The sequence below is a fragment of the Miscanthus floridulus genome, chromosome 6 (assembly GCF_019320115.1).
Source record: "Miscanthus floridulus cultivar M001 chromosome 6, ASM1932011v1, whole genome shotgun sequence".
NCBI lineage: Eukaryota > Viridiplantae > Streptophyta > Magnoliopsida > Poales > Poaceae > Miscanthus > Miscanthus floridulus.
Genome location: NC_089585.1, coordinates 3,455,322 through 3,471,885, shown reverse-complemented (window position 1 = coordinate 3,471,885; position 16,564 = coordinate 3,455,322).

Here is a 16,564-nt window from a genome sequence, read left to right as displayed (position 1 = left end):
ACCAGTTTGTAGACCCAATTTGTGCTCGATTACCTCCCTAGGGATTCCGAGCATGTCTGATGGTTCCCGAGCGAACACATCCTTGTTTGCCCAGAGGAAAGCAATGAGCTTGAGTTCCTATTGAGGAGGAATGTTGGTCCCGATATGGGTGACCTTATCAGGATTTGTCGGATCAACAGTGACAGGCTTGGTAGTCTGGTCCCTAGTTGTGACTTCCTTAGATTGAGGAGTGTCATCTGGCTTGTCCACGACCACCACTTGTTCAGAGTTGACCATGTTGATCTTCAACATTTGAGACTGTGGGAGTTTTGGAGTTTGGGATTGCGAGATCATTGGGATCAGAACTTCAGAGGGCATTGGAGACTGAGGTTGAGGTAGTGCCAAGATCTAATTCTGTGGTAGGATAGGTGCCTTGGACCTGGCTTCAGCCGCTTTAGAACTCTTGGCCTCTGGAATCAATGGCTTGGCCACAACCAGGGCTGCTATGACAGGTGCAGGTAGTGTTACTGCTAGCATTGTCATAACAGTCAGGTCTATGGTCTTTTGCTGCTTTAACGGTGGCTCAGCTAGGTCTATGAGAACCCGCCTGAACTGCTTGATCAGGTCGAGAGTTTTCATGTCACAGGTGACTGCACCATTCCGATCACCGTATATAGTGAGGGGTTCATGGGGCCTGGACACCTTCAGCATCGAGTAGGCGAAGTGGGCCATAGCCATAAATTTCTTTAGGAAAGGTCTTCCCAGAATGCAGTTGTAGGTCGACTCATAGTCGGCTACCTCAAAAGTTAGGATTTTGGACCTTAGGTTCTTGCCATCTTGTAAGGTAACCTAGAGGTCCGTCCTTCCAAGTGGATAAGCTGACATGCCTAGCATTATTCCATAGAAGGCTTCCTTGACTAGGATTAGAGCCTTCTTGGGCAAGGTTGTCGTATGTATTGGCGAAGAGCAGATTGAGTGCACTGTCACTGTCGATTAAGGTTCATCCGACCTTGTAATTCCTGATGTATGGTTTAATAACCAATGGGAGCAGTGGCCCGTCATATAGATTCAGGGGATGATCCCTGAGGTTGAACAAGATGGGGACTTCTAACCACTCGAGCCTTCTTTCCATCGGCTGGGTACTGGTCACCTGACGCTAGACTTGTTTCAGCTTGGTCTTGGAAACCGAGGTGGCCATGCCACCATAGATGATGAGTATTTCATTCTTGGGCAGGATGACTTCTTCATCTTCTTCTGCCATGTGAACGTTCTGATCGTGCCATTGCTAACGGCCGGGTGCTTCGGCCCTTCGCTGCTGTTCCTCTACCTGTTTTTGCTTTTTATACACTGAGTACTCCGTGAAGGAGTGCTTGGTGGAACGATGAATAGGACAATAAACAGGGAGGTCATCGGGTTTACCTTGGCGTCGGGGTGGAGCTTTTCCTTTTTTGGCGGTGAGGATTTCAGCTCTTCATTCTTGTGCTTCTTTTCCTTGCCTCTCTTCTTATCCTCCGCTGATCGGGAGGCATTGAGTTGACCGTGCACTCATGCTCAGGCATCAGCTGCCTTGGCTGTTGCCTCGATGATCTTGTGGAGCTTAGGCACCATTTTAGGGTTTTTAGTGGCTACCTTCTCGGCGGTCTTTTCATCCTTGCAGCCCTGCTTGAAGGCTACAATTACCCAATCTTCAATCATGTCGGGAATCATGTTGCGGATATCGTTGAACCATCGAATGAAATCCCAAAGAGATTCATCGGGTCTCTATATGCATGCGAACAGATCATCCTCCTGACTAGGGCGGGTGTATGTTGCATGGAAGTTGGCCTCAAACATCTGGCATAGATGAGCCCAGGACTGAACGGTACCTTTGGGCAAGTTCATTTTTAAGTGCTATGGAAACACAATTGTGCTGGAAATAGAGCCACCTCAGCTAAAAATAGTAACCGCCTCTACAAATATATTTTTTGAGGCCGTTCAGTTTCGGACACCACTATAGAGGCAGCTATAGATTGAGTTGTCTCTACGTAAGAGGACTCCCGTTGTTGAAAATCAATTCTCTGTAGCATCAGAGATATGGATAACATCATTTCGATTACCTAGAAATACTCTACAGTATCAGAGCTATCCTCGTTTTGATTAGTTTCTAGTAGCGAGTGAATTTAGCAAGTTGCATTTTTAAGTGCTATGGAAACACAATTATGCTCATAATTAAACTTCAAAACTCATGAGGTCGAGTTTGGAGACCAAGAAAATGCCAAATCATTTGGCAAGCATATGGGATGGTATTCTGTTGATGCATACTTTTGCATTTATCTCTACCACTAATCTCTACCACTAATAATGTACTACTTGTAAATTTTCCTAGAGCCACCCCAACTATAGTCATAATCTCTCTCCTACGTGTAAAAAAATACACCCAGCAACTGCTAACCTTTCAAATGAATGGACGAGATTCACTCCGCCATCTACCGTTCTGTTACTCACTCTCATCCAATGGAACAGATTATTTGGATAAGTCCTCCTCACTCATCCCCTCCTGTCCCGGGGCCACCCAGACTCTCCCTCTCCCCGACGCCCCGCACCCACTCCAAGCCACCACGGAACACATCCGACCGCTGGCCCCACCCGCACGTCGCCAGGAGCCCTGCACGCCGCTGGCCGTCAGGCCGCTGGCCATATGTAACAGGAGGAGGCGTATCTGGTGCCACAGTCATCCAAGGCCTCGGTCGCCGAGGATACCGCATCCGGCCCCAACTCGCCCGATCGTTTTTGCCTTCACTAAGATCTGCTACGCGCGTGCGCTGTTCGATGAGCAGGCTAGATCCTTCTCTCTTCATGTCCTCTCTCTCTCATGGTAGGACATCGGCGGCGGGAAGCAGCAATGGGAGAGCAGCTATTGTGGCGGCTGGCTAATGCAAAAGCAGCAGTGAGGCATGGTGGTGGATGCTCGAGCCCTGTTGGACAGTCAGGAGGTGATTGGCTTTAATGTAATCATCACCATATGTTGCCTCGATGGCCATAGAGTAGATGTTGATCCACTCTTTTGGATTGGTGGTGTTGTCGTATTTCTCAATCGGGCCAGGTTTGAACTTATGAGGCCAAACAACCCTCTATAGATTCGGAGCGAATGCATGATAATTAGTCACCGAGACTCGAGGATTGGTGCCGTACTGTTGAGCCTGATTTGCATCAAGCATCACTCGGGCATCTCGACCTCTTCGGTTTGCATCCAACTCAGGCCTAAGGTCTCAACCTCCAAGCAGGGCATTGTACTGGTTGCCCACTGATTGGTTAGATCTCTCGGGGCATGGATTCCAGTTGTGTGATTGGGATCAGGCCGATTTAGAAGGTGCGACTGCCTTTGCATCCAGGCGTTGCTTAGCTTGATCGGCTAGATCTTGTGACTATTTGATGATGGTCGCCAATGGTGTTCCTTCTTGCGCTAGGGCCCCCATAGTCCCTAGGAGCATCATGATCTGAATGTTGTCCTCCTACACCACGCGGAAGTCAGAATTTAGATTCCTTGGGCGCAAGGTAGATTCCATCGTAGCTCGTGGTGAAATTGTGTTGATTGTTGGAGCGTTGCTAAGACAGGGCGGTGGGCGAGATGCTGATGATCAGGCCTTAGTCGCTGCTTGGGTATTGTCCCATGTAGCCATGTAGATTTTACAGCCCTCATAACGGTCTATCTCCTCATCTGAGCCATTGTAGTCAAGATCAAGACAGGTAGTAGAGTCGGATAGATCCTTAGGAACATGGCTATATGACTTGAAAATTTCATGTTCAGCACGAGTCAAATCAGGATCATAGATCCCTGTCAACTACAGATCGAAATCTCCATGGTGTTCGAATACCCGACTTCCGAAGTGGATAGTCGGTGACACCTCGAGAGTTGGAGAATTGATATGCGAATATGAGTAGTAGTTGCCCATAATTGCAGATCTAACTGAGGATGGTGACACAACGGCATCAGAGCGCGCCGAATCTAGGTACCAAACTTTGTTGATGATCGGCATGATCGGTTTTCGTGCAAGATCCCCCTACCTAGCGTGCCTTTATCGGTGTTTTTTACCGGCAAATATTTGGTTCTTGGGGAATCCCGCTTGGTGCGAAGAACAATCATAGATGGAGACGAGATTTATACTAGTTCGGGCCCCTAGGAATCGAGTAAAAGCCCTACATCCAGTTGCTACTCTTGTATTGCTTGTATTCGGCGAGATTGCTGTTACAACGTAGCTACGCCTATTTGAGAGTCGATGATTACAAAAGGGAGAATTGCTAGCTATTTATATTCAGGATCAACTTGCCCTACAAGCTAAGGAGTCGTGCCCTAGTCGGAGTCCTAGCACCATCTGGAGATATCCTTCCTTGAATAGGGTCATCGTAGGCCTTCGGGTCTTCTTTGATCCAGAGTCGGTAGTCGGCAATACGGAAGTTAGGATACCCGGGGGTATGGCATCGACAACTGTAATGCTTTCTATAATGTATCCTGCTTGGAAAGAAAAAGTGGATGATTCGGGTTTCCCGAGGACACCCGATAGACTACCGGAATTGTGTGGCTTACGTGTGCTACAATCAGAAGTATATGAGACAATGACAGACACATGTGGGCCATATAATTTGGGCAATTCTACCACAAGAATATTCAATATTCTTACAAACTCAGAGATGTTCTCCCCCTGATTTGCACATATCATAGTTTAGAGAACTATTTCATTGTCTAGCTTCTTTATTGTTTAGCCAAAAAATTGATCCAATTACTCATACATAATAAAAAAATGGATCATATACTTCAAATGTATAAAATACGCAACATTCAAACTCACATGGAATTTCTTCTAGAATTTTCTAATTGCCATTAATACAAAAATCCCTAAATGCCTTTTCTTCTTAAATCCCAAATCATCATAAGTGTGTTATCCACCATCCTAATTCCACAATTATTCATCCCATCAATTGGGTTAGTCTCCGTTGAGCTAATTTCATATTAACTCACTCCCCATTATCGTAGGCTGCTTGGCCTTAAACCAATCATATTGCTTATGCATGCAATGCATTAAAAAGCAACATATTTATTACTTCAATACAAACTATTTTAGAACAACATGCTAGTTAACTAATTTGATTACGAGGGGAAAAGTAGTAGCTACAAGCTACGGATATAGCTTCTATGCTAATATTGATGTAGGAGTGGAGATATGTAGTTGCAGCTCGATGAAAGCACAACATAATGATACACATTCATGTGTAATGTGGGATGTTGGTATTCAATCCAACGTAATAGATAACAACAAAATGCAAAGCTACAAGCTTGCTTGCAATTGGTGCAATGTAGAGAAAGTTAACTCAACCGGAAGGGACACGGCTAGGACTTCAAGTCCTGATACATGCACTTAAAGATAGATTTAGAAAGTCTATGTCTATTAAATATATATTACCCACATTTTCTTATGCCTTAATCCAAAATCCCTAACCCTTCTCATGCCATAATTATTTCAAATAGTAATATGCTTTATGTATCATCTATGAATAATCATTTCTAATATTCCATAGAATCCAATCACACTTCTAGTATTCATTGGTTGTGGTATGAAATTCACATATCTAGTGTACTATTCAGTGTACAACAACATATTCAAGGTAGGACATAAACTTCTATACTTCTTATTGGGTTCAAGTATTAAATACTTAGTTTTAGGATTATACTGTTTCTTGGTTATATTGATCCTTCGAACATTAGGTTAATATACCAGTATAGTCCAATTGTTCATGTGCTTTCTAGAAAATTTAGTTTTCCTTCTACCTATATGGTAGTAGTACACAAAGAACTATAACCTTCATGGTTGACTAAGGCTTCTCTGTGGATAAAGTTAATGCAAAATTTATTTAGATAGACAATAGGCAATTGTTTATATGTAAACATAATTCATTCCTTGCAAGATTAACATATATTACTGCAACTAAAAATTACAACTAAGAATATGAAATACTTCATATTAGTCTTCAAGCTAATAAAGTAACCATTAACTCTTCTACGTGTTTACATAATCCACTTAATTCAACGGGAATTAAAACTTAAAGCACCACCACCACTACCATCAATACTTCAGGATATGAATTTTAAAAGCAACAATCTATAAGCACATGATTTAAGTTATTCTTCAAGAGAAACTTTAAATGTTCTAATTTTTATCCATTCTTACATGTCTTAGCTTCAATGCTTACATTTAGCAGCTTCATGCTTGCTCTACTTCATAGTTGTAATATGTAATCATGATCCTTATAGGAGTACAACATATGCAAGTCATATATCCCGATTCATAATGCTGTCTAAAAAAACTAACTCAATTTCTAGTTGATATCGAGAAATTATGGATGATAAATTTGAATACTTCTAGTACTTCAATGGTCTCGGTCTTTCTATTTCAAGAAATATTTCTTCTAGAATTAGACAAAGTCTTATTTATCATCTCAGTCTTCTGTGACTTTTAATCACAAGCTTCAAACTTATTGTATTTGTTTATAGAGCAGCATTATATCCCATATGGTCATATAGCTTGAAAATTCAATTTTTAATATTTCTGGCATTATGCAATCATAATGTAGGATATGTTCTAGAATTTCTCATTCCGTGAGTCCTATAAGACATTCAGGATTTAGCTTCGTCACGTACTCATTCTTTGAGAGTAAAATTAGGAGTAATGCTTAAGGTCCACTCCACTTTAGTGGCAGTATAATATCCTACTAGGATTTAATAAATGACCATGCTATATAATTCTGCCGTTCAGGGCAAGTCTAGGATATTCCTTCTTCATGAAGGTATGCATATATCATTATAACTAAGTCATGTGTATATAGGTTTACTACGTGTAAACAAGTAGCAAGGTGCAAAAAGATAGTGGATGATTTTGCAAAATATTCTTAGAAGCATCCTAGCATTATTTTAGGATCTAATCATGGTATATACTAATTTTTAGAATTAATACCAATCATTCATTCATCCAAAAAATTCATTATGATAGAAAAACTAATTATGAGCATCTCAAAAGTGAAATTTAAGGTCTGCAGGATTTAGAGAGCCTATATATCTTATACCATGTTTCTAATGTAATCATTGCAGTTACATGATATATAATTCATAATGGGGTTGCACTAGAATTTTTCAGAATTAAATTCAAAGCGTAGAAAATTTTTAGAATCAATCTACTATATAATTCAGAAAATAAAACTAGGCAACACAACTAAACTGCAGATTTAATGTTGTATACAAGTTCTTAATTCTTATACATAGGGGGTATAAGAAAATACAATAAATATGCATAAACAGAAGATCTAGGGTTAATATCAGAAAACTGCTATAACAAAATCTGAATTTATAGAGCTAAATCAACATTCGTATCTACCAGAAACATATAGGCTATTCTGCAGGAATACATGATTGATGCTTAAATTCTTCAGGAATCAGGAGCTTGTTCATAAGATTTCTGATCTATTAGCTAGGCCTTTTTCTTAATTGTCTGGATTTTCTTTTCCAGGTGGCAGCTTGTTTTCTCTGTTCCCGATCTGTTAAGACCTTCCGGTCTATTCCTCCTCAAGTCCGATTCGACCGGACGTGCTTGTCCAAGGCAGCGTTGTGCGAGCTATGGATAGCTGCGACATACACAAGTCACAACTATACGCGACAGATGGCCGCACGCAGACGGCGGCCATGCATATGGAGGTACGAGCCACATATTACAGGGAGGCCATGGACGACACACAATGGCATGCAATATATGTGCCTGCCGGGAGCCTTAATATAATAAGCCTTGATCTATCGTGCACCATAGTTACGAGCTAGCCAGCGCGGTCGAGGATGCATGTTCCGCGGCGGCGCGTTCAAGTAGCAGCGATGCCGGACATGGCTGCACTTGTTGACTCGTAGTGATACCCGGATACTGCTTGCCCGGTGCTGCGTGTGCACGCGTTAGTTCCATGGACGGCGTACGTGTCGAATCACCGTGTCATGGTGGCTATACGACTTCGGGTCTGATCCATGCATACGTGGCCTGGTCATCATGAATTTATTTGCCCGCGACACCATGCACATCTTCACGAAGATGACATGTGATGGTTGCGTCAGCACTTGCTTTCTCGTATAATGAACTCAATGTTACGTGTAGCAAAAGTATGTACTGCATGTACAAACTTATGTGTACTGCATGTATGATATTAGGATAGTAACAAAAGCCTAACTCGATGGCTAGGATAAACGCAATCTGGGAGCTGCACTTCATACCTTGCGGAGGATATCAATTTGATCTACATCACATGTTGCGTAGGGCAGTGGTTAGTAGATACATACCGTGTAGGGCGTTTGATATTGTCGTAGAACTGACTGCTTGACGACGACAGTGCATGTCGATGCAGTGCAGATGAGTTGCAGATAGAGGTAGTAGATCTGTTCCGCTAACCACGCTGAAGATGTCAACATCGTCGAAGTAGTCGCAGCTGGGACGTCAACATAAATGGCAGCCTCGAAGATCGGCGGCGACTTCAACGAGGATGTCGACGTAGAGCTTATCATGCTGATAACGTGTAATAAAACATGTTGCCAGCGGTTAGGACTTTTTTCTCTATGTCTCTCATGATCAACACAGTAGATGAAAAGTAGAGAACAAATAGACACAGGATAGAGAGACTATCGATAGAATATCGTCGGCAGTACTCCGAGGGGTACCCCACGAATGTAGATTGATCGGCAGAGATGCGTGTAATCCAGAACAAGAAGACAACAGAGACATAAGAGTTAGATAGGTTCGGGCCGTCAGCACGACGTAATACCCTACTCCCGTGGTCTGTTGGTTTGTATTGGCTATCGTATGATATTGCGCGTGTTTTGAGGGGGTCCCCTACCCGCCTTATATAGCCGAGGGGTAGGGTTACAGGCCAGTTAGATCTAGGAGATAACCGATAAGTAATAACAGATTACATGAATCACGGGATCGTAACATATCTTAACAGATTACGCCGTATCTTCAGGAGATCTTTCTGGAATCTTGAGGGGCGCGCCGAGCAGCGCCGTGCTCCGCAAGGCTTCATCTTGTGGGCTAGACCGCCCTTGACAGCACAGCCCATGCAGTCTGCCGTGGGTATCCGGGGTTGTACCCGCCACAGCTAGTCCCCGAGCGCCTTGTATCCGCTGTGCAACACCGTCTTGAGCTTGTCCGAGCAGGTGTAAACAAAGCCGAGCAGTCAGACTCATAGTTCGACCACCCTAATAAGTCACCGAGCAGTTGTGAACCATGACCGACCAGTTTTATTGTCCGGCCGAGCACGGGCTTACTCAAGTAAGGCTTGCTAGAAGGATGTAAGGAGCTCAAGTTTAAAATCAAAAATTTCTTCGCAGTGAACCAAGTGTGCCCACTTAGAGTCCGACCACGAGAAGGGAGATAATCTTCTTCAACTTTAGGAGGCACAGAGTCTTCCAGACTAAAGAAAAACCCACTCACCGCAAGGTGAAGTGTGCCCAACTTAGTCCCCGAGCCTGATAGTAGGTGACGTAGTCATGTGGTGCCAGGGTCCAGAAAGCAGAAGAAAGGCAGAAGACCAGCCGAGCAGGCAATCAGTCCACGGGTGGAGCCCTAAAATGAAAAAGCACACATTCACTGCAAGGTGAAATGTACCCACTTAGTCTCTGAGCCTGACAGTAGGTGACGTAGTCACATGGTGCTAGGGTAAAAAACAATAGTAATAGTAACAAAAAAAGTTCCCAGTATGGTGAGAGACCGAATCATAATGATGACGTAGTACCCGAGCCATAAGTGGAAATCTCGGATAAATCAAGAAGGACCAATTACGCAATCGTGGAGAAAAAAACCAGAGTAATGGCTGTATAGTAGAAATTACTGAGCCTTAATGACATTGCGGAGAAGTTGGCGAATATTCTGTGTACAGTACCAAGTTGCGTCGAAAAATGGGCGATGTGGGCTGTAGTTACGCGAAAGCCCAAATAATGGCCTAGCACGCTGCTTCGGCGTATTCGGAAGGGCCCAAATCAGCATGGTGCGGTTCCCCAAAAACGATTAAATGTGAAAGGTGGGTACGGTTTCTTTATAACCGCGTCACCACACTCTGCGCTCCCACCTTCGCCACTTCGTCTTCCTCCTTGCGCTCACACTCCCCTATTCGCATTCACACACACTCCGCTGCTAGGGCTAAAAAGCTTGCGCAAATTGTCCAGTTTTGATCCAGATATGAGGGATGGTGCTGAAGAGGGGAGGTGGTAACCCAAAGAAGGTGGCCACCGAGGCGAGCCGTGACAAGGAATGGATGCTGTCACTCATGGGGGAGATGGAGCTCAATGAGATGGTGGAGGAAGGCGTTCTTCCTGACCGTATGACCACCGGATGGCATCCGGCCGATGGTGAGCCCTATCCAATGCCACATACCGACGAAGTCGTTGTATTCGAAGATTATTTCTGGCGTGGATTAGGACTTCCGGTACATCCTTTCTTGCGGGATCTTTTGGAGTATTGGGTAGTGAGCTTATGTAATCTCCATCTGAACACTATTTTGCACATTTATGTGTTTATCCACTTTTGCGAGGCCTATCTTGGCATTCTTCCCCATTCCAATCTCTTTCGACACCTTTTCTGGCTCAAGAAGAAAGGAGGGGCGGTTCCAAAGTGGTCGGCGGTGAGTATCTATAGCTCCACGATAGGATGGCAGGTGAATACATTACTGTGCCACTGAATACCTCGCTGAAGGGGTGGAATGCTAGGTGGTTTTATATGAAGCAAAGTCATCCTGCCATCCGATGCGACGTCGACCAGATTCTTGAGAATCAAAGGAGCTGGTCGAAGAAATCGACCAATGCCAATATGGAGCAGGTGAAGGAGCTCCTCAAGCTAATAAGGGGCATGAAGATGAATGAAGTGGTGGTGGTGGTGGTGAAGTTCATAATGCGCCGCGTCCAGCCCTACAAGGAGAGGGCTCATCCGGGCTTTGACTTCAAGGGAGATACTAACGACACCTGGGAGAGGATGGAGAGACTAACGAAGGAGGATGTGTTACACTGGGTCACTGTACTATTTGCTCCAAACATGTCATACAGTGTGCTAGGGCAGTCAAAAACCTTCAACTACATGAACCCACCTCCTTAGGTAAAAATCTCAACTGTTGTCCCTGGTGCTTGTTTTCCCATGCCGGTGCTGAGCAGTGAACTGATTCGCTTGTGGAAAGATCCATTTACAGGAACGAACGATGTACTTCTTGGACATGCCAAGGAGTGATTGGCCGAAGGCAGTGGATGCCATGCCGACCACTCAGCTAGAAGAAGGTGCCGTCAGTGCCTTGTTCGAATCCGAAGGTGCTAGTCAGAAGGAGAGTCCCCCCGTATCGGAGAAAGTTTAGGGTAAAAAAGCAGCGATAGATGAGCTAGCCCAAAAGAAGACAAGAATAGCGGGTGTAGGTCCCTGCAAGCCGGGCGGTATTTCACTTTGGTGGCAGTCAGACTGCTTGGAGGCAGAGTGCGGCGATATCTGAGTGGTCGGACGACAACAAGGCTCTAGTTGCTCCTCCTCTAAGCACTAAGGCATCATCGCGCAACACGCGTGTGGATTTGCAATCGAAGGGAGGGGAAGGAGTCCCCGAGCCACAGGCGGAGGAGACACCGATGGCGGGGGCCACAAGACCTCTAGCCTAGGACACACAGGTTGACCCTAGAGCAGTGCCTGGGTGCTTAGGGATGCAGCACCGATTCAAAACCGTTTATCAGGAAGCTGACGTGTAAGTGTCTTTGCCTTGGGATCGATAGCTATCCGATTTTTATAGTTGTGAGCGATGAGCTAATATAATGCAGAGCGAGGCATGCGGAGGATCTGAATCCTTGAAGCCAGACTAGTGAGTAGCCAGGGGCTAGGCCCAGGGTGGAGACATTACGGACAAACTTCGTCCTAGAGTCCCCGGGCGCTCATTAGTTTGCGGAGGAACCAACCACCACTGCTGATGGGGTTGGAGGTGGAGAGCGGTTGGCGACGACAGCGAGCAATTCGATAGAGACACCGGGAGCAATAGTGAGAGCCATTGAATCTTCAAAGGCGAGAGCGGGAGTTGCTGACGTTGTGCTAGAGTCTAGGGCGCAGAGGCTAGTAGCATAGGAGGAGCAAGCGGCGTGCCTGGAGATGCCACGGGGCGTGGTCGGTCGCTCTATACGACCACCAAGCCCCTAGGGAGAGCCACCCGTTGTGGAGGAAGAGGACAAGGTCGATGAGATTGAGCATGAAGGATCATGATCTCAAACCGTCCGTATCTTCCGCAAGCAAGGTGATGAAGTTGTGGTCATGGAAGAGGAAGACACCACTAGTGAGGTGAAGAGGCTACGGTCCACCCTTTCCACAGCTATGAATCAAATTTAGGTTAGTATTGCATCAGCGGTGTCCGTCTTTAGCGTTGGAGACCGTGGTCCTTTATAATCTTGGTGCTTTGCAGGGCATAGCGTGAACTATCGTGCAACGGTAGCAGTTGATCAAAAGGATGGAGCCCCTCGCTGAGGAGAACAAGAAGCTGAAGGAGGCAGTGAAGCTGATGGAGAAGAACGTCTAGAGGGCCCAGCATGAAAGGGATCTTGCTGACTCAAATGCGAAGGACCTAGAGTGACAAAAGGGCATCTTGTTCGAGCAGTGGAAGGCTATCTCCGAGTAGCTAGAGCGCACCTCCAAGCAACTGAACAGCATCTCCGAGCAGCTAGGGCACACCTCCGAGCGACTAGAAGGAGTCTCCGAGCAGAAGAAAGGTACTGCAGATTAGTGAATTTGCTCTGCATTGCTAAATAGTCTTTATATTGCTGTTGACCGTTATGTTTGTAGAGCAAGATGCGGAGCTCGGCTGGTTGCGAGAAGTCATCGGTCAACTCCATGAGGAGAAGGAGAAGGCATCTAGGTGAGCAGAGAAACAAGTCAAGGATCTAGAAGGTGAGTAGTTCATGGTCGGAGTTGTTGCTAAAATGATTTCTTCATTTGAAGAATCCCTTTGGTGTCTGTAGAACATCATCGAAGGACCAAGGTGTAGTTCGATGTGCTGAAGCTAGAGGCAAGAACCTAGAGGGGAAAACTTGACGCCATGGTGGCTAGAGTCAGGCCAGTGCTCAACTGTATTGACATGGAGGTAGCTCCTTAGCCCGACAACAGGCCACCACGTCCGGATGCCATCATTGATAGGTGCAAGGTGGCATGGGAGAACCTCAAAGGCTTCAACTGAGACACCGCTGTCTCCGTCATGATGCATGCCCTGGCAATAGTCTGGTCTCATTACCCTACCATCAGTCTTCGAGCGATAGGGGACAGATTGACTAAAGGGATGGGTGCGACGAAGCAGGAGCAGCTAAAAGATGAGGTGGAGGACGCGGCGAAGAAGCTAGCCGGCGATGTTGATCTGTTCGGCGAGGTAGACGGTGACGACCAAGCCTAATAGCTTGAGTAGAGAAAAACATGTATGGGAGAACTAGAAAGGAGAGTTAAATGTGTGAGGGCATAAGCAAACATTTGTGTATTGTATAAATGTTGTAAGTAGACGTTGTATGCATGTTTATGTGGCTTGCTAGCACTTTTGGTGAAAAAGAGATGTCGACAGAATATCGTTAGTAGTCCTCAGAGGGGTATCCCATGAAGGAAGATTGATCGACAGAGAGGCGTGTAATCAAGAATAAGAAGGCAACAGAGACACATGAGTTAGACAGGTTCAGGCCGTTAGTATGACATAATACCCTACTCCAGTGGTCTGTTGGATTGTATTAGCTATTGTATGATATTACATGAGTTTGGAGGGGGTCCCTACCTGCCCTATATAGTTCGAGGGTTAGGGTTACAAGTTGGTTAGATCTTGGAGGTAACCAGAAAGTAATAACATATTACAAGAATCATGGGATCATACATATCCTAACATATCTCGTAGTATCTTTAGGATATCTTCCTGGTGTCTTGTGGGAGGCACCGAGCAGCGTCGTGCCCCGCAAGGCTTCATCTTATGGTCTGGGCTGCCCCTAGGGGCACAGCCCATGTGGTCCGCCATGGGTATCCAGGGTCATACCCCCCACAGCTAGTCCCAGAGTGCCTTGTACCCGTTGTGCAATGCCGTCTTGAGCTTGTCTGAGTAGGTACGAACAAAGCCAAGCAGTCAAACTCATGGTCCGACCACCGTGATGAGTTGTCGAGCAATTGTGAGCAGCTGCCGAGCAGCGCGAACCATCGCCAAGCGACGTGAACCATCGCCGAGCAGCGTGAGCCATCGCTGAGCAGTGCAACCCAAGTACGACTTGCCATAAGGGTATAAGGAGCTCAAGTTCAGAATAAAAAAATTCTTCATAGTGGACCAAGTGTGCCCACTTAGAGTCCGACCACGAGAAAGGGAGATAGTCTTCTTCAGCTTCAAGAGGCGCGGAGTCTTCCAGATTAAAGCAAACACACTCACCGCAAGGTGAAGTGTGCACACTTAGTCCCCGAGCCTGACAGTAGGTGACATAGTCACATGGTGCCAGGGTCCAAAGTAGAAGAAAAGTAGAAGACTAGCCGAGCAGGCAGCCAGTCCTCGGGCATAACCTCATGATGAGAAAAGCATATTCACCGCAAGGTGAAGTGTGCTCACTTAGTCCTCGAGCCTGACAGTAGGTGATGTAGTCATGTGGTGCTAGGGTTAGAAACAACAGTCAATAGGAGAAAATCCCCAAATGCGGTGAGGAACCAAGACATAATGCTCACATAGTCCCCGAGCCACAAGAGAAAATCTTGGAGAAAACAAATCATGGAGAAAATAACAGAGTAATGGGTGTATAGTAGTAATTACTAAGCCAAAACGGTTGGCGGAGAAATCAGCGAATATTCGGCGAGAAGTAACAAATTGCGGAGATAAATGGGCGATACAGGTCATGGTTATGTGAAAGCCCATGTAATGGCCTACCTTGCTATTGCGGAGAATTCAGAGAGGCGCCAATCGTGGGAGCGGTTTCCCAAAAACCCTTGAATGCGAAAGGGTGGGGGAGTGCTTTATAACTGTGCTGCCGTACGCCGCGCTCACACCTTTGCCACTTTGCCATTTCATCTTCCTCCTCAACCCTCGTGCTTCTAGATTCATAGCTACATGCGCTTCCACCGCTAGCCCCAATTCGGATCTTAGGGATGGCGCTGAAGAGGGGAGCCATGAACCCAAAGAAGGCGAGCCCAAAGAAGGCGAGCACCGGAGCCAGTCATGACGAAGAGTGGGTGCTATCATGCACGAGGGAGGCAGAGCTTAACATATTGGTGGAGGCGGGTGTTCTTCCTGACCGCGTCACCGTCGGATGGTGGCTAGCCAGCGGTGAGCCCTTCCCAATGCCTCATACCGACGAAGCTGTAGTATTTGAGGACTACTTTTGGCGCGAATTAGGTTTTCCTATTCATCCATTCTTGAGGGATTTGTTGGAGTTCTGGAGAGTCAGTCTATGCAACCTCCAGCCAAACACCATATTACACATCTATCTTCATCTATTTCTATGAGGCATATCTTGGAATCCTTCCCCACTTCAACCTCTTTTGTCACCTGTTCTGGCTGAAGAAGAAGGGTGGCAGTGGTTCGAAATTAGGATTAGCCATGGAGGTTGTACATTGGAAGAGAGAGGAAGAAGAGGAGAAACACCAAATCCGTCGTGAGGATGACTTCCTTGAACAGATCCATGACCACCATGATAGGAGCCTAGCCACCACACCCGTGTAGGAGGCGACGGATGAAATGGGGCAACAGAGGGAACACGAGGAGGGGACAATTATAGAGGTAGCATTGTTGATAACTATTATTTTCTTCCAATATTCTCACAACAGATAATATATTGTTCTGTGTACCCAACTCGTACTATGACATGTGCGTTGGATTTCATCTTCATGAGGTCCTTAACCTTCTTCATGAGGTGTTCTCCTCATGAGAATGAAGGAGTTTGTTCTTATTTTATTTAACAAGTATACACTAAACTACAACCCACAGGCATCCCCGTAGATTTTAGCTTGATAGTTACAATACTTAGTTTTCTACTAGTAAACACAACTTATGGCTTATAACTTCAAGTTACTCCTCTCATTTTCAAAATATCTGGCATATGCTCCGCTTCATGCTTCTCAAGAGCATTAGTCAAACTATTGTTTGATTTAGTGCGTGATACTATTACTGCTTCAAGCTTTAAGGAATATTTTACTCTTAAGATCATTTTCTTCTATGGAAAATAATATTTGGCATTCAAAATAGGCTTTCTCTCCCCCTAGTGCTAATATTAGATCTTTAATAGCATACTTCAAAAATATCCCATATCATGGGCTTAAAATAATGGAAATTATTATATCCATGTAGCCCCAACTACAAGTGGATGCCCATTCATGCATGCTATGATGGTGCAATTTTATGGAAAATATTCACGCACATATTTAAATAGGGGGCTTATTACTCATTATATGCAGTGAGCTAGAATACATAAAGTGCACTTAAGAATTGTAACACCCCTGGTGTTAAGCAACACTAAAACCTGGTCATGATCATCATGTTGCGTAGTGAGCATCCATATTAGCTAACCATGTTTGCATTCACT